This window comes from Lissotriton vulgaris, chromosome 3_1 (assembly GCF_964263255.1).
Source record: "Lissotriton vulgaris chromosome 3_1, aLisVul1.2, whole genome shotgun sequence".
In the NCBI taxonomy this organism is placed as follows: Eukaryota; Metazoa; Chordata; class Amphibia; order Caudata; family Salamandridae; genus Lissotriton; species Lissotriton vulgaris.
The window spans coordinates 2121706171-2121721071 of record NC_141689.1 but is presented as its reverse complement, the minus strand read 5'-3'; positions in this window follow the sequence as shown (position 1 = coordinate 2121721071).

Genomic DNA, 14901 nt, shown 5'->3' with positions numbered 1-14901 from the left:
CCTTTCCTGACCCTCTCTGCTACTCCCCACACGTCTCTCGTTTATCAGGTCCCCCTTTCTTCGCCTCTCGGTTGCTCCAATCACGTCTCACCAGTCCTCCAGTCTCCGCTCTTTGCAATCAATGCTCGGACGTCAGCGTCGGTTGCTCCAATCATGTCTCACCAGTCCTCTAGTCTCCGCTCTTTGCAATCAATGCTCGTACGTCAGCGTACGCCGCTCCTCCCCTCGCTCCTGATGTCATGACGCACCTCGCGGCCGGTGCTACTTTCAAGGGACTACTTTTTTTTATGGTAAATTTTTTTAATTGCGTTTTTTTTTAATATATCGTCTATGTCCATCTCCTGGACCTCCCCTTTCCAACCCTGTATTGGGTGTTGCGATTGGTGGTGTACTTTTTGAGTTTACCTGGCTCAAAGGACACAGTTCTCTCTTTATAATAGTAGTATAGATATATATATATTCAATGAAAAAACCATAGGTTATAGGCCATATATAGTTAGGAATTAGCATTTACAAAACCTTATTTTACTCGCATAAAACCATTGAAATTCCATATATAGTTAGAAGCGCTAACTATATATCGCGCACCCGCAATCCACTGCTGATGATGTCACATATTACATCATTCATGACATGGTCAGTGACATCACTGATGACATCACTGATGACATCTCAAATGACATCACTGATGACAACTCAAATGATTGTATGTGTCTGTAAAGTTTAAATATGTTTCACATATTGAAGAATGAGTGGATGTATAAGTGTCTGGATGAAGAATTTAGTAGGTGCATGACTGACTGTATGAGTGAGTGATTAAATGTGTCTCACTGAGTGCATGGGTTAGTGACTAAACTGTCTTAATTTGTGCATCAGTATGTTTGTTGTTGTGTAAGCTGCTGCATGTGTTGATCAGTAGCTATAAGAGTGGCCATATGGGTTATTGATTGGTTGCCCAAGTATTTGAATGGGAGGCTGAGTGTGTGTGTGGGTGGCTGGGAGGTGCGTGACTCTGTGCATAGATGTGTAAGCAGTTGATTCACTAGGAGTATGAGTTCAAGAGTGCATGTGGAAACAGCTATATGGGCGGTTGACTATGCATGGGTGTGTTGGTGAGTGAATGGATTTCTCATTGCTACATGAGCAAGTAAGTACGTATGTAAAACACAATACATGTGAGAGTTGACATATATAAATAACTGAACATAAGAGCCAGTGAATGTGTGAGTGGCTGTATCGATCACTGTGAGCTTGTATCAGGGATTATATAAGAGAATAAATATGTGTTATTATATGTTTGAATAAGTAAGATGTGTATAACTTTATAGTTGAGGAAATGGAGGTGTGATTGATTCTTTGCATGACTGAGTAGGTGTGTGAGTAACTCCATGGATGAGTGACAGTCTGTGAGTGTCTGTTTATACTGAGTGTATGTAAGGTTATATTAGAGTCTGAAGAGGTTCATTGTATTATCACATAAGTGATGTGATCAGTGATGACAAATGAGATGTCATCAGTGATGTCATTTGAGTTGTCATCAGTGATGTCATCAGTGATGTCATTTGAGATGTCATCAGTGATGTCATTTGAGTTGTCATCAGTGATGTCATTTGAGATGTCATCAGTGATGTCATCAGTGATGTCACTGACCATGTCATGAATGATGTAATATGTGACATCATCAGCAGTGGATTGCGGGTGCGCGATATATAGTTAGCGCTTCTAACTATATATGGAATTTCAATGGTTTTATGCGAGTAAAATAAGGTTTTGTAAATGCTAATTCCTAACTATATATGGCCTATAACCTATGGTTTTTTCATTGAATTTTCAAGGTTTTGTAAATGCAAATTCCTAACTATATATCCACTATAACCTATGGTTTTTTCTGTGAATTTCATTGGTTTTTTAATAGCAAATATGAAAAGCTTTAAAATGTCAAGTACGTGATAGATAAAAACATTTTCGTATTTATGCACGCTGATGTGCTTTGAACGCTGCAACCCCCCCCCCTCCCCTCTTTTGCCTTAGTAGTACTCTCTCTTTGCAGATACTGAAGGGTAGTTAACGCAGGCCTTTACCCCCGTTGTAATCCGTCGTGCCTCCTTGTCTCTCCATTTGATTGATTGTTGTCCAAGCATTTACTGTTTTAGAATTGGTTCTCTTTGGATCATTCTCTATTTACAAACAAGCACAAAGTCGCAATACTCTGTTTAGTCTTTGCAGATAGTGAAAAATCGTGTAAAAAAATAAAAGTAATCGAGCAAAATCAGTAGGCCACTAATTGGATCTCTTTTTGACCTCGCTAAAATAGAAATATTAGGAACAACCCTTCTTGAGAAATACGAAAATAGTGAGATGAACTGAGCTCCACACCATGAGGGCTGCAAGACAGCTCGGCTCCATCACCCATCCCGCACAAAATAACGACAAACCCTATGCAAATATTAAAAATATAGACAACACACCAGCAAAGAAACAGGGTAAAACATTTTATTAAAAAACTATTTACATAACGTTGGTTTATAAGATGATGTCAGTAGTGGACCGATGTGTGAATAGATCGAAAACAGCACAAGGCTCCAAGATCCAGATAGCAAGCTCCTGGATGTTGGGTGCCATAGTTTAGAGTTCTGAATTTCAGCCTTTTTCAATGCCTGTGCTTTGTTGAATCAAAATGGCGGCTTGACACAAAGCTGACTCAAGCGTTGTTACTGATGCTATGCAGACCAAAACTGGTTTTCAGTTTGTACATTTTTCTAGATTTTTCAATCCAAGTTTGGTTGACTTTGTAGAACGATGGCTTCAGATTTTCAACATACGGTGTGGTGGCGCTGACTGGGAGGGGGCGCTTCGCTCCTGCCCCCTCCCCAAGTAAGATTTTCATACGTGAAAGTACGTTAATGGTTTTGGTCCCTGAGATGCTTCGATGTTACTACCATTCTCAAATAGCATAAGTTCTGGATGTTGGGTGCCATAGTTAAGAGTTCTGAGCAGTGCTTGTAACACTGTCTGAAGCTTATTTCCACCTACTGCAGCTTCACTATTCTCAAAGTAAGTGAGTGTCGTTTGTGGACCTGACTGCATTAGAAAACAATGTGATATGTTACCTTCCTAAACAGCTTGACGGAGGCCCCTGAGGGGCGGTGTGATGGCCATGGACTCGGAGAAGACGCTTGGCTCCGACACCCTCCCCAAGTCTTATAGCACTGGTGTAGCCTGAGATCGCCCCCGACATAGGCGGCCGGCTCCCGGGGTCCGGCGGAACTTTTTGCCTTTTGATGACTCTTCAATTCTGGACCTTGTCCCACAATCCGTTTGACCTGAAGACAAGCTGTAGTGGGGCGCCCCTTTATCGTTTTAGTTGCCATTCCGCCCGCTTTTGCTACACTGTGCCTCTTCCGCCATTCAGCTGTTTACCGCCCGCTCTTGCGACTACAGCGTCTCGCTCACCATGTAGTTGAGATGCGCCCGCTCTTGCGGTGCAGCGATAGGCGGCTGCCACAGGACTCTCAAAATGGCGGCCGGCTCTTCGGTTTTGGGCCTGGTCCACTAAAATGGCCCTGGGACACCTTGGAACTCGGACGCTTGTCTGCTAGGGCTTGGGTCCCATTCTCGAAAAGCGTCCCCTCAGCCGTGAAGATTCTACAAAAGTCTTGGGGGCCTCCGACTCCCGCAGGCTTCTGGTGGGGAGCGGCTGCCATGATTGCTCGTGGAATGGCCACGACGGAGCTACGAGATGGTAGTGGTCTCATGCTGACGCCAGCTTTAGTCTGAAACATCCAGAAACACTGTAGACTACCAATTCGATCAGTTCCGGTAGCGCCCCAACATGACCCGGAAGAGAAGAACTTGCCCTCCCCTCTTTGACTGATGGTTCTTGTTGCCTGTCCCCTCTGTTGTCATTTAACAGAACTTTTTGGACTGCTGAAAGGGGTTGTGTTCTGAACGCTGGTTGGTGGAGACATTTAGACTATATTCTTGACCTACGTTGTCGCGTAATGCGTTTTATGACACGCCGCGTTAGCGCACCCGGAAGTGATCCGAGGCGCGGCGCGCAGCGCGTAACGTAAGCATAACAGGTCATGTGACTTGTTAATAAAACTTTTCATTGGTTCATTTTACTTTTGTTAATTTAATGATGAAAAGCTTGGTCATATGACCTAAAAATTACGCTTTTTATTATTTTCGAACAATATTTTTTTTTCAAACATATGTTATAATATTCCAGGCTAATGTACTTTCCCGGAAAATTTACAACTGTCTTGCAAGTAAAATATATTCCTTTTTCGAGAAAAAGGGCGTTTCTTCCTTCCATGACGGAGCCGTTGAGTAAAAGAGATTCGGCCTGCTGTCTTAGTCGCCGATACGCCTGATTATCAGATTCTTATCGATCACTTTATGTTGCAGACATGAAAAACACAACTGCCCTTGACCATTTATCTTTACTGCGTTCCTACATATTATACCTTTTATCCGTCATGTAATTGGACTGCTTTATTTCACTTGCCTTTTACTGATTCGAAAACAGTCACTAAAAGTAAAAACTTTACAAATGAAAATACTACTACCGTGTTTTGTTTTAAAAACCTTTATTGTGAAAATGTCAGTATACAAATACGGGCCTATAACCACGTGGGCCGGCCACGGAGCAAACTGAAATCGTATATGATGAGGAGACATTTACACTGTAGAAGAACGTAACGAGCGGGCCATTAGGTGACAAGAACAAAGGTGTCCAACAGTTGCGGAATCGGTGGACGTACATTTTGTAGTTAAAATACGACAGGGCCACTTACAATAACATTTTCTAGATATACATTTGCGGGCAAGGAGTTACGAGTCCCATTTATACCGGCGCCATTTTGGGCGAGGCCGGGCAGGTCCAAGATATAGTCAAAATGTCTCCACCAACCATCGGCCAGACCAGAACCCCTTTCGGCCCTTTATGCTACAAGATGGTGTCTTCCATTCAGAAAATATTGGTGGCAGCATTTTGAAAGGAAACAGAAACAGCCGTTCTCCTAGTGAGTTTCACATTGTTACATTTAGGAAGAATGTTGAAGAGTAGTATGTGGAAAATCTGAAGCCATTTTTCTACAAACTCTCAATCAGACTTGGATGGAAAAAAAAAAACCTGAAGAATGTACAAACTGAAAACCAATTTTTGTCTGTATAGCACCAACAGTAACGCTTGAGTCAGCTTTGTGTCAAGCCGCCATTTTCATTCAATCAATAGCGTCCCCCTGCACACATTCAGGGACCTGGTCGTGTCTTCAGATGAAACGCATTGTAGGAAAAGAAGCAGAAAGGAAAAGGAAAAAAGTTCCGCCGGACCTAGTGAAGCTGCAGCAGGTGCAAATAAGCTTCAGACAGTCTTACAAGCACTGCTCAGAACTCTCAACTGAGGCACTCAACATCCAGGACTTGCCATTCGGATCTTGGCGCCTTGTATTTTTGTTTTGTTTTTGATGGAGGGGAAACAACAAAAAACAGGCATTGAAAAAGGCTCAACAGTGCAGGGCGCCTTGTGCTGGTTCCGACCTATTCACACATCGGTCCACTACTGACATCACCTCATAAACCAACGGGGCACCCCACGCCGACTTTCGGCGCAGCATTGTAGGATGGCCACACCAGTGCGGCAATTTGCTGGACACCACCTCGGTGCCATCCAGATCTCGGCGCGTTCATTCAATCAATAGCGTCCCCCTGCACACATTCAGGGACCTGGTCGTGTCTTCAGATGAAACGCATTGTAGGAAAAGAAGCAGAAAGGAAAAGGCAAAAAGTTCCGCCGGACCTAGTGAAGCTGCAGCAGGTGCAAATAAGCTTCAGACAGTCCTACAAGCACTGCTCAGAAATCTCAACTGAGGCACTCAACATCCAGGACTTGCCATTCGGATCTTGGCGCCTTGTGCTGGTTCCGACCTATTCACACATCAGTCCACTACTGACATCACCTCATAAGCCAACGGGGCACCCCACGCCGACTTTCGGCGCAGCATTGTAGGATGGCCACACCAGTGCAGCCACTTGCTGGACACCACCTCGGTGCCATCCGGATCTCAGCGCGTTCGAGTCACTGTACCGGAAGAGTGACCGGAACTCAGCTGAACACGCCGTCTTTCGGCGCAGCATTGTAGCATGGCCACACCAGTACGGCAATTTGCTGGACACCACCTCGGCGCCATCCGGATCTCGGCGCGTTCGAGTCACTGTACCGCAACAGTGACCGCAATTCAGCTGGACACGCCGTCTTTCGGCGCAGCATTGTAGGATGGCCACACCAGTGCGGCAATTTGCTGGACACCACCTCGGTGCCATCCGGATCTCGGCGCGTTCGAGTCACTGTACCGCAACAGTGATCGCAATTCAGCTGGACACGCCGTCTTTCGGCGCAGCATTGTAGGATGGCCACACCAGTGCGGCAATTTGCTGGACACCACCTCGGTACCATCCGGATCTCGGCCCGTTGTGCTGCCTTCGGCCTATTCGCACATCGGTCCGCTACTGACGCCGCCTCACGTGCCAACGGATTTTCTACGCTTTTTGTAGCCCTATGTCGCATAACAGGTCATGTGACTTGTTTATAAAACTTTTCATTGGTTCATTTTACTTTTGGTTTCCTAAAGATGGAAGGCTTGGTCATATGACCTAAAAATAACACTTTTCATTGGTTTAGAACATTTTTTTTTCCCAAACGATGAAAGCCCCACCTTGTTTCTGGATCATTCAGACTGAAGCTGGCGTCAGCATGAGAGCACCACCATCTCGTGGCTCCGTCGTGGTCATTCCGCGAGCAATCATGGCAGCCGCTCCCCACCGGAAGCCTGCGGGAGTCGGGGGCCCCCAAGACTTTTATACAATCTTCACGGCTGAGCGGACGCTTTTCGAGAATGGAGCCCAAGCCCTAGCAGGCAAGCGTCCGAGTTCCAAAGTGTCCCAGGGCCATTTCAGTGGACCAGGCCTAAAACCGAGGAGCTGTCCGCCATTTTAAGAGCCATGTGGCAGCGGCCTATCGCTGCACTGCAAGAGTGGGAGCAACTCAACAACATGGTGAGCGAGACGCTGTGGCCGCAAGAGCGAGCGCAACTCAGCTAGATGGCCGCCACCTGGGGAGGCCCGTTCACGCCGGCTCCCCCACGCCCCCCCCCCCGAGCCGCCGCACGCCAATTTTCGGAGCAGCATTGTAGGATACCAAAACCAGTGCGGCAGTTTACTGGACATCACCTGGGTGCCTGTCGTACATGTTGTGTCAGCCATGTGACACTGGACACAGACCGCTACTGACGAGGCCTCCCCCCGCACCACCCGGGACGCCCCACGCTGTTTTTCTGTGCTGCATTGTAGGATCCCTAAACCATTGCGGCACCCAGGCGACATCACCTGGGTGCCGTCCAGAACTCTGCACGTTGTGCTGCCTTGGGACTATTCGCACAACAGACCGCTACTGACGAGGCCTCCCCCCGCCCCACCCGGGACGCCCCACGCCAATTTTCGGAGCAGCATTGTAGGATCCCTAAACCAGTGCGGCACCCAGGCGACATCACCTGGGTGCCGTCCAGAACTCTGCACGTTGTGCTGCCTTGGGACTATTCGCACAAAAGACCGCTTCTAACCATTGTTGCTTTTTGTGTTGAGAAATGTTTAAATGTTTTTAGTTTTTGTTCCGTTTGTTAAAGTTAGTAGTTAATAAAGTTTTATAACCTTACTTTGTTGGAGTGTTATCTATTTTTTTTAAAACGGGTGAATGGGGCCTTGAATCGGGTTATTGTCATGTGTGGGCTTTGGAAGTGTGCTGCTGCAGGATCGGACATTTCAAACTCAAATGCACGTTCTTTTTCTTACCTTTCCGAAGCATGGAGCGCAATAGCAGGCAGAGAAAGGATGATGCACGTGTTGAACACTACCTGACCTGGCAAGTTGCTGGCAGTGCCCCCCCGCCCGCTCCTGAAAGAGGGCACACACACACCGCCGCCCCGAGTACTTCACAAATCTTTAAAAGACCATGCGCTTGTTCATGAGGCTTAAATGGTTTATCACCTCTTCTAGAACCCCTGCATCGACCCTCTGACGTTTCATGGAAAAATTACCATGTAACACAATACCAAGCCCTGTCGGCTGAAACCCCCAAGGAATCGTGGGGCATATTATCAAGGGGGTTTATCTCCGCTTTTTTTGGCTTTAAAAGCCATGAAAGCGGAGATAAAATTATCTCCCTATTACCAAGCTGTCGCTAACACCAGTTAGTGACAGCTAAAAGGAGATAGCGACCATCTTGGGCCCCGCTTTGCATGTCAGTGATATTTATCACTAATGACATGCAAAGTGGCGTGCCAAGATGTTAGCGACTGGAAACAGTCCCTAACATCGCTACCTTCTATTACCAACTTTTGGAGATATTCGCGCTAAGCGCGAATATCTCGAAAATCTAACACCTGCCCTGAGCAGTTCTTAGCCATGTTATCCAATGGGAGGTGGATAACATGGCTAAGAGCATTAGGTCAATAATACATGAATATCGCTGACTTTTCTGCGATAATAGCAAGGTTTATCGCCGATGTGCGGCGATAATTTTTGTCTCTAAACAAGTTAGAGACAAAAATTATCGCTAGTTGTTCGTAATATGCCCCCGGGTTTTTGCTTGCAGAAATCGGGAGGCGGGAGACTAGCACTGAAATCAGTAGTCACACGCCTGAATCAGGAGGATTGGCATGTCTGAATTCTCTACAGCTGGGGCCATAAACTACATCCGCAGGGTTAGGTGATATCCTGGGACCAGCCTGGCATCTAAAATGGCTGCCGTGCACGACAAAATTGTGGCATTCGAAAAAAAGGCAAGATGGCGCAGCCGCTGGAAGAGATGTATCAACATATATCAGCCTCCTCAGCCACCCTCAGGAAACATAGGGGATTAGGATACCTCTCCCGCACCCCCTTATACCTAGTAATTTAATTAACGAAGCACAAAATGGCGAATTCCCGTTTCGCTACCAGTTTGCGGCCCAGTTCGCGGCCCGTGAAGCAAATGGCGAATTCCCGTTTCGCTACCAGTTTGCGGCCCAGTTCGCGGCCCGTGAAGCGCTTCTACCGTGAAAAATCATTTTTTTTTTATTTTCCCCACGGGACCCTTTAATAACCCCAACAACATTCCTAGGGGGTGAAGAGGGGGATACCTTGCCCCCTTTCATTAAATTCCCCCTTAGTTTTTCACCTTTTCTTCTCTCTCGATCCTCCCGAGAGACAAGATGGCGGCCGCTCCGGACTGTCACGCAGCAAAAAAAAAAAAAAAGCTCACGCACAGCCGCTGGAAGAGATGTATCAACATATATCAGCCTCCTCAGCCACCCTCAGGAAACATAGGGGATTAGGATACGTCTCCCGCACCCACTTATAACTAGTAATTTAATTAACGAAGCTCAAAATGGCGAATTCCCGTTTCGCTACCAGTTCGCGGCCGCGCTTCTACCGTGAAAAATCATTTTTTTTTTATTTTCCCCACGGGACCCTTTAATAACCCCAACAACATTCCTAGGGGGTCAAGAGGGGGATACCTTGCCCCCTTTCATTAAATTCCCCTTTCGTTTTCCACCTCTTCTTCTCTCTCGATCCTACCGAGAGACAAGATGGCGTCCGCTCCGGACTGTTTAGAATGTTGACAGACACCGGAGAGCCAATCAGCTTTCTGCGCGCAAAGTTCCGATAAGCGAAAAGTAAGCGGACCGGATCGCTGCCCAGAGCGCTGTTACAGATATATATCTTGGTTTGAACGTTAATTTCTCAAAAACTACTGGAGCACATATATTGAGACCTAGCAAAGGCACATCGGGCTAACAGTCCCTACAATTTTGCCAAGTTTCGTGCAAATCCATTCAGCCGTTCGAGCTAAAAGTGAGTCCAACCGCCCTATGGAAAAATGAATGGGAAAAACGCGTTTTGGGACCCCCCTTTTTTCTCGGCCCCCCCTTGACGAAACCCCCCCAAATTTTCAGGGGCTGCTCAGAATCAAAATGTGCCATTTTCCTGAAAATTTCAGCCGATTCCGTCCACAAACGCCAAAGTTATTAGACATAGAATTTTCAAAAGTCCCATAGAGAAAACATTCTAACTATATATACCTACTGGCGATAGCCAGTAGGTAATATATATATATATATATATATATATATATATATATACTGAAAAAACCATAGGTTTCACACCAGTTATAGTTAGGAATTAGCATTTAAAAAACCTATTAAATTCACTGAAAAAACCATAAGTTTCACACCAGTTATAGTTAGCTGGAAGTTTTACTCGCATAAAACCATTGAAATTCCCACGTTATTGTTAGTTGGACTCACTATAACTTGCGCGGGCAATGCATTGCTGATGACGTCACATATTACATCACTCATGACATGGTCAGTGACATCACTCATGACATCACTGATGACACCATCCAGTGAATGTGTGTCTTTCTGAAAAATAAATATGTTTTATATATGTATATGTAAAGGTCGATGGAAGAATAAATGTTTAAATAAGTGTCTAAAAGGATGATTTTTTTTTAAAAAATTGATTGGTTAACTGGCTTATTAAGTGTATCTTAGTGAATACATATATTAGCGCGTAATGTTTAAATATTTAAATATATGTATCAGTGTTTCACTTTGTGTATACGTGGCTGCATGGGTTGGTGAGTAGCTACATGTGTGTGTATATGGGTTATTAGATTTTTTTTAGTATCTGTACGAGTGTCTGTATTACTTAGCACATAGATGCATCAATGGCTGACTCACTGTTTGTATGTGTTTTGAAGACAGCATATGTGCAGGACTGTATGGGTGGATGAGTGTGTATGTGTGTGTGTTAGTGAGTGAATGACTGTCTCACTAGTGTTTTTATCAGTAACAACATATGTTTTAATCTAGTATATGTGAGTATTGATGTATATAAGTATGTATATGTGAGAGTGAGAGATTGAAAGAGTTCCTGTTTAAATAAGTTTCTATAAGTGATTGTTTAAGAGAGTAAGTATGTGTAAGTTTCCTTAGAAGTAAGGTGGTGGTCTGTGTATAGATGTATATGCAAATAAATGGATGTTCAATAGTTTACTTGCATGTGTGAGTATGTGTGAGAGTAACTTTTGGATGACTGTCGGTGTGTAACAGGATGTATAGGTGTATCACTACATATGATGAGTGAGTATATGTATGAGTGACTTTATAGAACTGTTGGTGAATGAGTGGATGTGTATATAGATGGTGGAAATATTGAATTGGTTGTTGTAACTGGTATGGGTATCTCCATTTTTTTGAAAATGTAGTTTCTATTTTTGAATATGTGTTTCATGGGTTACATTACAGTGAAAGGAGGTCTGTCACTCTGTCACAAGGATGGTGTCATCAGTGATGTCATGAGTGATGTCACTGACCATGTCATGAGTGATGTAATATGTGACGTCATCGGCAGTGCATTGCACGCGCAAGTTATAGTGAGTCCAACTAACTATAACTTGGGAATTTCAATGGTTTTATGCGAGTAAAACTTCCAGCTAACTATAACTGGTGTGAAACCTATGGTATTTGCAGTGAATTTAATAGGTTTTTTAAATGCTAATTCCTAACTATAACTGGTGTGAAACCTATGGTTTTTTCAGTGAATTTCGAAGGTTTTTTAACAGCAAATCTCTATAGGTATGAAATGTAATATTTTTTATAACAAATTTTATATTGTATAATTATGTAATAGTTTTTTTTTGCCCCGAAGCGCTCCCGGGGCGCATACCGATGCACTCACCGGTAAGCGCAGTGCTTCAGCGCGCCCCGGGGCGCGTACCGGTGAGCGTCCCATTAGTGCTATTCCCGCGAACGAAAACAACATCGTGACGTATCGCGTAGCCACGTGATGCGTCATACGACGCACTGTGTAAGCGCACCCGGAAGCACCCGAGCGCATATGATCGCGCAACTTAAGCGCCGCCGGGCGCGCACCGGGGCGCGTAGTGTAAGCGCGTTGCATCATGTGACCTGAAAATACCACTTTTGATTGGTTCAGAACACTTTTAGTTTCCAAATGCTGAAAAAGCCCAGGTCATGAGACCTGAAAATAACACTTTTGATTGGTTCACAACAGCTTTTTTTCCAAATGATGAAAGACCCCACCTTTTTTCCTCATTTTCACTTTGTTGTTTGAGTGAAGAAGACCTGCATTCATTCTGTGAGAAATGGCTTCACTAGTAGCAGTTGCAGGTGCATCTGCACCACCACCACCTCCACCACCACCACGAGGACCACCACAAGACCACATTGGTGGTCAAGAAGAAGAGGAGGACAAAGAGGAGCAGGAGAAGATGCAATATCTGCCTGAGGACAATCCCCCATACAGACCCAAGGAACATTTTATTTGGGAGTTTTTCAGGATGCCAAGGGGTGCAAAAAAAGTGAATGCAGCTAAGGTGACTTGCCTCATCTGTCACCAACAACTGTCAAGAGGGAACCCAAACAAAAAATACTCTTTTGGGAACCAAACTATGATTAGACATATGCAGAGGAAGCACCCGAACAATTATTCGGCAGCAGAGGTCAGGGAACTGACCAAGAACCCTCCCCATCCTTCTTCTTCAAGCACCTCCAATCAACCCACTCCATCGGGTGCAGAGGCTAGGGAAATGGTCCCTAATGTACAAACCAGGTTTGCAAAATTTAAATTTGTTTGCATATATTGTAAAAAAACAATTTCATATGGTGAGCAAAGCATCACTTTACTCAATCGAGCTGCAGACAACCATCACTGCAGCAAGCAACTTTAATTTTTTTCTATTTTTTTTAGCTCCAGTTGAGCTGTTTGCAATTCCCTGTGTTTTGTTTGAACCCAGAAAAACTACAAAAAAAATATGAAATTGGTCAGAAAAGCCCCAAAAAATAAAAAATGTTCAAACAAACAATAAAAAAAATATAAAACAACAAAAAGAATAAAAAAAAAGTTCTTTTCAGAACTACCTCCAATTTATATAAAAATGCTACATTTTAAAAAAACTGTCTTTCTTTTTTTCTCCAGGGTACGCTCCCCGGTGCGCGTACCGGGCGCTCCCCCTCGCAAATAAAAAAAAAAAAAATGTTTTTTGCCCCGCGGGGCCCTTTCATGGCCCCCACATCAAACCTAGGGGGTCAGGGGGGGTCTACTCTGCCCCCTTATGGTCTTTTGCCCCTTTGTTTTTGGCACCTCTTGTGTCTTGATCCTACCGAGACACAAGATGGCGGCCGCTCCGGACTGTTTGGAATGTTTACAGACACCCGAGAGCCAATCAGCTTTCCGCGCGCGAACTCGCGTAGCGCGCTGGTTAGCGCCCCAGTGCGCGTACCGGAGCGCGCTTATAGATATATATATTTTTTTGAACCTAAATTACTCAAAATTCACTGGAGCACATATCTTGAGGCATAGCAAAGGCACATCGGGCTACCAGTCCCTACAATTTTGCCAAGTTTGGTGGAAATCCATTCAGCCGTTCGGGCTAAAAGTGAGGTTGACCGCCCTATGGAAATTAACACGGGGAAAACACGTTTTGGGACCCCCCTTTTATCTCGGCCCCCGCTTGACAAATTCCCCCCAAACTTTCTGGGCAGGACCGGGGCGCCGCGAGGCAAATTTGAGGAAATTGTCAGGCAGATTCCTCCACCGGCGCCAAAGTTATTCACAATAGAATGTTGAGATTTTGTATTGAAAATAATCCTAACTATAACTACCTACTGGCGACCGCCAGTAGGTAATATATATATATATATATATATATACACACACACACATATATATATATACACACACACACACACATACACATACACACACACACATATATATATATATATATATTGTCAAAACAAATGTCCCTTACTGGAGGAGGAGCGGCTGATCAGCTGGTGCCGGTGACGAGTCAAGGACAAGACTCGTAGTAACTTGTCAAAGCAATTGAAAGAAACACCGCACTCTTCTCGGATTTTGAGTTAAGCTTCTTTATTCCATCTCGGAAGCAAACTTCCTCACCTATGCGTTTCGAACAGATTACTGTTCTTGTTCACGGTAGTTACAAGTCCGTTTTTACTTTTCATTATATATACCCTCCTGCCCATTTAGCAATTAGGATGCATTATGGGAGGGGTAGTTTTAGGTTCTAAAAACCCATGTCAGGCGCCTTTTCCAGTTTACAAGCCATTTTTAATGACAGTATAATGGTGTGGCTGTTGGTGGCTAAGTGCCATATAGCTTAGAGGAATGAATTACTCTAATGCAAGCTGAGTAATATGACTCTCTTGCAGAATTTTGTACCAATTTATGTGTACATAATGTGGGGTGATAGCTAAGTGCTATATCCCGAGGTCATTGGCTCGTATCTTAGTCCAGGAACCTGACATTCTTTAAAACAAACGTTGCAAACAACAAACTTAAATTTCTCCATATATTCTTAGTTGACCTCTTTTACATTTCAGAAATCTAAACAATATGTACTCAAAGATACTAATACGTCTGGTTTCAGTTTCAAGTTAACATAGCATATGTCTATTGATCTTCATATCAGACACTTTTCTTAAGAGATAGATGTCTTGATCAATGGAGACTTCCATTATACTCTTATGTGATTGTCTTGGATTGTTTATTTCAGTATGTTTATAAGTGTACATATAGTTCCTCGTCCCCGTTCAATCCCTGGGGAGTCTTGGTCTTGAATTTTATTATTAGTTTGGATTCCAAACGCCTGAGTCTTTGTATACGATTGCCTCCTCTTTCGTTTTCAGGTATCATTGCTATCCCTGAATATCTTACATTTAGCCAGGTTTTATTTCTGTGGGTCATGAGGTGTTTGGCCATTGCATACGTTTGGTCCTTGTTTTGAATAGCCCTAATGTGTTCTAACATTCT